Source organism: Parus major, chromosome 9 (genome assembly GCF_001522545.3).
Source record: "Parus major isolate Abel chromosome 9, Parus_major1.1, whole genome shotgun sequence".
NCBI lineage: Eukaryota > Metazoa > Chordata > Aves > Passeriformes > Paridae > Parus > Parus major.
In genome coordinates, this window is record NC_031778.1 from 21,876,094 (window position 1) to 21,882,093 (window position 6,000).

A 6,000-nucleotide genomic window follows, 5' to 3' on the forward strand; every position below is an offset into this window, starting at 1 on the left:
TCTGCTATGAAACACCAGGCAGCTCCCATAAAAATCAATGGCACCGCATAGCAGTAAATTGCAGGGGAGATGAGCTTTATTTCATGGCTCATAAGTGAGCATGAATCTCTCCCAACCTGTCAGCCCTGACAGCTGTGCCTCTGCAAGGACCTGGGTTTTCCAGAGCTGTTTCCATCCCCTGGGCTGGCTCCTGTGGGCAGCACTACTCTCCAGCAGGGAGAATCACCCCTGGGAAGGGATGGCCCCATGAGGGTTCAGGGCACTCTGAGGTGGCAGAAAGCCTCTCAAACCTCACAGGGATCATCCCCCTGAAATCTGTAATGCTGCTGGAGTCACTGACAGAGTGTGCAAACACTCCTTTGAAACATTGGGTTTGTTTCTGTGTGTTTCAGACAAGTTATTCCCTATTATTTATTATTATTATTCCCTAATTATGGTCCGGCTGCACCTTAGGGAGGGACAGAGAGAAAAAGACACAAAAACCCCTGAAAACTGACACAAAAACCTGTGCCAAGGCTACAGAAGGAGACAGGAGAAGAGTTTCCACATCCTGGATATTCTGTGCTGCTCCAGGCCCAAGCAGGGCAGGAGGCTGCAGTGTTTGCTGGCTGGGCTGGTGGCAGGGAAATTGCTCACAGGGAAATTGCTCACACAGGGAAATTGCTCAGTGATCAGATCAGATCAGACTGGCAGCAGCTGTAGTGCCACAAACCCATCAGGGCAGGAGCAGACACAGATTTCAGAGGAGGGTTTTGGTGAGGTGTGCTGTGCCTGCTGAAGTGGGCTGGCTGAGTTTGAAATGCAGGATATCCTGCACACAGGAGCACTTTTGCTTCTCCCTGAGCTCGCTGGCAGAGCCTTTCCCTAGCCTGGCATGCCAGAAACGCAGCAGGTGCCAATAAATGATCTCCTTCTGGATTCCCACGGTGCCAGCTCCAGGGTGAAGAACAGCAGCCAGCAGGGGATCTGCACAAATCAGCACCTCGTGGCCTTACCTACAGATAAAGGTCCATGGGAGCAGCAGATAGAAATCAAATAAGTGACATAAATCCCTGATGTGATGGGAAAAAACCCTCAGGTTTAACCACTGCCCCCCACTTCATCAAACACCTTTTTATCTAACAGTGAAAAGCAGGAACTGCCAAAACCCTGAGAGGACAAACCACCCTAAGAAACTTGCCCTCAGATATCCCTTCAAGCTGCCAATTTCCTCACACAACCCACGCCAGGGAGGCACTTCCAGCTCTCTCAGCCTCATCTCTCAACTATTTTCTTTTTCCACAGTGTTTTAGTCCCCCTGATGATTTTTTATTATCCTCCAAAAGGCATTTGAATCCATTTTCCCAACCCATCCAGCACAATAAATTACCAGGAACCAAATTAGCTATCAAAGGGCTAATAGATTTGTTCCTTCAGGGCCTAAATTAGTTATAGCAAACTTTATCTGGAAGGGGGAAGGTTTAAAAATGTATTCTTCCAGCAGGTTTTAGTCCTCATTAAACACTCTGAAGCCTATCTGTGGCAGCCACTCAAGGGACCAGGAGAATCAGCTGCTCAGCACAGATGGCCTTGCACTAAAGGTCAAAGAAAAGAGCATGAAAAACGTGGAAATACTTTAAAACCATTCCTGCAGACAGTGGTTGCTGGCTGGAGGCAAGCACCAGGTTTGTGGAGGGGTTTCACAGCCTTTGAAATGCCTCCTCAGTGTTGCTCGTGCAATTTCATTGTACAAGAATTTTGGTGTTGTTTGGCTTTGCTTTGTGTTTTAAGCAGGATTTCTGTTATCTCTCAAGAAAGCAAAATGTATTTGCTTCATTGTGAAGGGATTAGGAGCTGAGACAGTGTGTAATGTTAAAGCAGCACAGACTCTCCATCATGCAATAAAAACTTAGCAACGAAAGCCCTCCAAAACTGATTACAAGAACAATTTTCTTCTGTTTATAACAGCCTGGTCCACACTGGCAGCTGAGGGGATGAAAAAGCTGCACTGGACATTATTCCACTTGGGATAAATGCTGGGTAAATAAATACCTGTAGAGCAAAGCCCCTTTCTGTTCAGATCCTGACATCCCTGAGCCATTTCAGCCTAAATGCTGCTCCCAAATGCCAGCCCTGCACTCATCACAGACACTTCCATCAGCACAGAGGGGATGTGGGAACAGCTCCTGCTGTATCTGGCACAGCAATCTGGGGGGAATCCTGGTCCTTTTGGGTGCAGGATCTCCCCTTCCCTGGCTGAGGCTGGTCCAGGTGGCCTCCAGAAGGATCCATTCCAACCTGAACCATCCCACGAGGTGATCTCCATCCTTTTTCTCCATGAACCATCACTGACCTGACCACCACAATAAATCCCAGCAGCGAGATGCACCTGGGAGAGGAGCTCAGCCCCAGCTGCCCTGGGCAGCTCCCACACCAGGCAGTGAAAACATCGACTGGGCTCCACCTGAAGGTGAAATTATAGGTGGGAAGCTTGAATTTCATAATTCTTAGGAAGAAATGGTTGAACAGTGCCCAGCAGAAACAGCCTGGGAGAGATATGTGGGGTGCTCAGCCCCACAGAGGGTTTTGGGAGCCTCTCTGCACAGAAGCAGCACACTGTGACTCAAAAAGAGACCTTTAACACCAACATCCAGGCAATTTTAAGGAGCTCCATAATAAGGGGATGTTATCCTTTTAGAAATCCTATAAAATGGAATTCTTTCAGGCCTGCAGGAAGCACTGGAGAATAATTTGCACAGCCCAAAAAATTAGCACAAAGAGGGAAAAAGGCACTTTAAAGCCAGGACCTAGTGCCAGCTCCCTCAGGTGGGCTCTTTCAGGCATGCTGGGTACAACCTTCAGCAAAAACTCAACAACCAAGAGACACAGAATGGCTTAAGGAAGAAAGACTGGCAAATTGCAGCTGGTTATTATTGTCAAAAAGTTCAGTGTTTCTCTGTGAAATCTGTGTTTCTTTTGGCTGTAGCTCGTTCCACTGAATAATACACTTTTTTTTTCTTTTTTTTTTTCTAATTCATTTGAACTTCTGGCAGCTGCACTTCAGTTCTTTGGCCAGGGTTTCCTGGCTGCTCTGCTCTCTCCAGCTCTCACTGTTGGATAGTTCAGGTTGTATTATTTCACCTGAGACAATATTAATGGCTGTGTCTGCTCCCAGTGCTCAGACAGACATCTCTCAAATAGATAAACCCCTAATTCTGTGAAGAGCTGCTCTTCCAATCAATGGGGTTTGTTCAAACTGGATTATTCAGAGAAATGAAGGAAAGGAGAGGAGGGAGTAACTAAGATTAGTGCTGAGGGGGTTGTAAAGCCCTGTGGTAGAGGATGAGCCTTGTCCCAGCTGGTGGTGACAGCAGAGCTCCCCTCACCTCTAGGGAAGGACAAGAGCTGAGGATGTCTGGGAAGTGTTTCCTCCCCTCTAGGGAAGGACAAGAGCTGAGGATGTCTGGGAAGTGTTTCCTCCCCTCTAGGGAAGGACAAGAGCTGAGGATGTCTGGGAAGTGTTTCCTCACCTCTAGGGAAGGACAAGAGCTGAGGATGTCTGGGAAGTGTTTCCTCCCCTCTGGAATTGCAGCTTGGCTCTCCTGCAGCAAATTAAAGAACACACCTCCAAGCAAATGAGGAGAACAATTTGAAAGAAAGAGATGAATTACAGCTTAATTGAAACAACAGAAGGAGGGTGGGGGAGGAAGGCTGAATTCAGCTCAGTCCTGAGGGAGCTCCACAGTCCTTGCAGAAAGAAGAAATTCAGGTGCCACTCATGAAGAGCACAGGAGCTTCCATCTGCTGTTCCCAGGGGCAATTCCTGTATTCCTCCTGTACACAGCTTCACAGCAACACCTCCTCCCCACAGCACACAGCATTCACCCCCTCCAAAGCCAGCTTGTATTAGAAACAACCAAAAAAAAAGGAAAGAAAAAAGGAAAAAAGGGGCAGGGGTTGGATGGGAGTTCACAGCAGCAGCTCCTGGGCTGTTCCAGTGGCAGCAGAGGGAACAAGATGTGTCACTTCCATGGCAGGAAAGGCACCCCTGACCCCCAGGCTGGGGAAAACCCAGCTCAGGGTCTGTGCTGGAGGCAGCCAGTGCTCCTGGAAAGGGGAAAAAGGCAAGGAAAGCCCTCAGCAGCACAGGGTCTCACAAAGAACTTGCTCAGCAGCTGCTTCTCAACAGCCAAGTGGTGTTCAGTAATTAATAACCAATGTTCATGGCCAACAAAAAGTAATAATCAGCTCACCCTGCTCTGCATCTCTCCTGCAAAGAAAGGATGAGAGAATTGTGTTGGTCCAGGCTGGGAGAGAAAGGTTTTGGGGTGGCCTAACTGTGGCCTTCCAGGACTTGAAGGGAGCTAGAGGAAAGATGGAGAGGGACTTTGGGCAAGGAGTGACAAGGAGGGCTGGATTCCTTTATTTCCTTTATTTTCTTTATTTTCTTTATTTCCTTTGTGACTAAAATAATCTGGAGCGGTGGGAACATGGGGTGTTTGGTGTTCTGCAAGGTGAGGTGTGTATGAGCAGACAGGTTTTGAAATGTTCAGCTGTCCTTGATGGTTTCTCTGGTTTAGAAGAGATATCAGGAGGAAGTGAAGGTGGCAAGGCCCTGGCACAGGCTGCCAGAGAAGTTGTGGGCTCCCCATCTCTGAAATTGTCCCAGAGCAGCTTGGTGCAGCGACCTGGGATAGGGGAAGGTGTCCTCGCCCATGGCTGAGGGCTGGAACTGGAAGATCTTGAAGGTTTTGTTCCAACCCAGGCCATTCCATTACTTTATAGTCCCTCAGAGATTGCTGTACAGGACTTTGCAGAGCCACACAATTGTGCTGGAACTGGGACAGACATGGGCACAATTCCTGCTGCCATCTGCTCCCTCCAGGCCCTGCCCGAGCTCAGGAGACCAAAACTGCTCCAGACACCCAGGCAGGGCCCTAAATCAGGATGTGAAGGTCCAGGATTAAAGGCAGACTTAATTGCAGCCTCTTTAATAACTGTCAGACATCTGTGGTGTAAATAAACCCAGCTAGAATAAACGGGATTATTCTGCAGAGAATTTCATCCCGGATTTCTTCTGGCATGTTCCAGCTGACAAGGATTAGGCACTAAATATAATAATTAGGCACTCTGACACCCTGAAGGTTTTGGTGCAGAGTGTTTGAGTGTGAAACTGTCACAGTAAAAAACTTGGGTTATTTTTGCCTCCTCTTTGTGGCGTGGGACACCACAAGTGCTTTGAGCACTCCCCTCTATAGAATTAACATTATATTCCATTTTTTCCTCAGGAATTCGTCTACCTTTGGAGCTTCAGCTCTGATTTTACAGTTGTATTTGCTGCAATGCTAAAAGGAAGATGATAAAATAAAACAAAATAGCAGGGGGGAGCAAACTGCTGCTACTTTGAGTGGGTAAAACATTGAATTGAGTGTACCAGGAGGGCAGCAGGGTCGAGCAACTTGTTCTTTGTCTCTTAGATCCCAAATATCCACCAAGCTGAAGACATTGCTGTGGAATGTGCCTTGGACACCTGTCCTCAGCAGGAATTCTGCCTTTGGAAGATAAACAGGGATAGGTTGTACAGACAGGATTTGTTTAATCCCACAGAACTTGCTCCAGATTCCTTTTGTCCAGCCAGCACCAAACATCCCAAATGCTGTGCAGGAGCTGCAGGGCAGGGCCAGGAATGGACAAGGAGAGAAAGAACAGCTCAGCATGGGGGAAAGGCTGGTCCTGCAGCAGCCAGAGACAGCCTGGGAGGGATGGAGGGATGCAGGGATGGGGGGATGGAGGGATGCAGGGATGGAGGGATGCAGGGATGGAGGGGTGGAGGGATGGAGGGATGGAGGGATGGAGTGATGCAGGGATGGAGGGATGCAGGGATGCAGGGATGCAGGGATAGAGGGATGGAGGGATGGAGGGATGGAGGGATGCAGGGATGGAGGGATGGAGGGGTGGAGGGATGCAGGGATGGAGGGATGGAAGGATGCAGGGATGCAGGGATGCAGGGATGGAGGGATG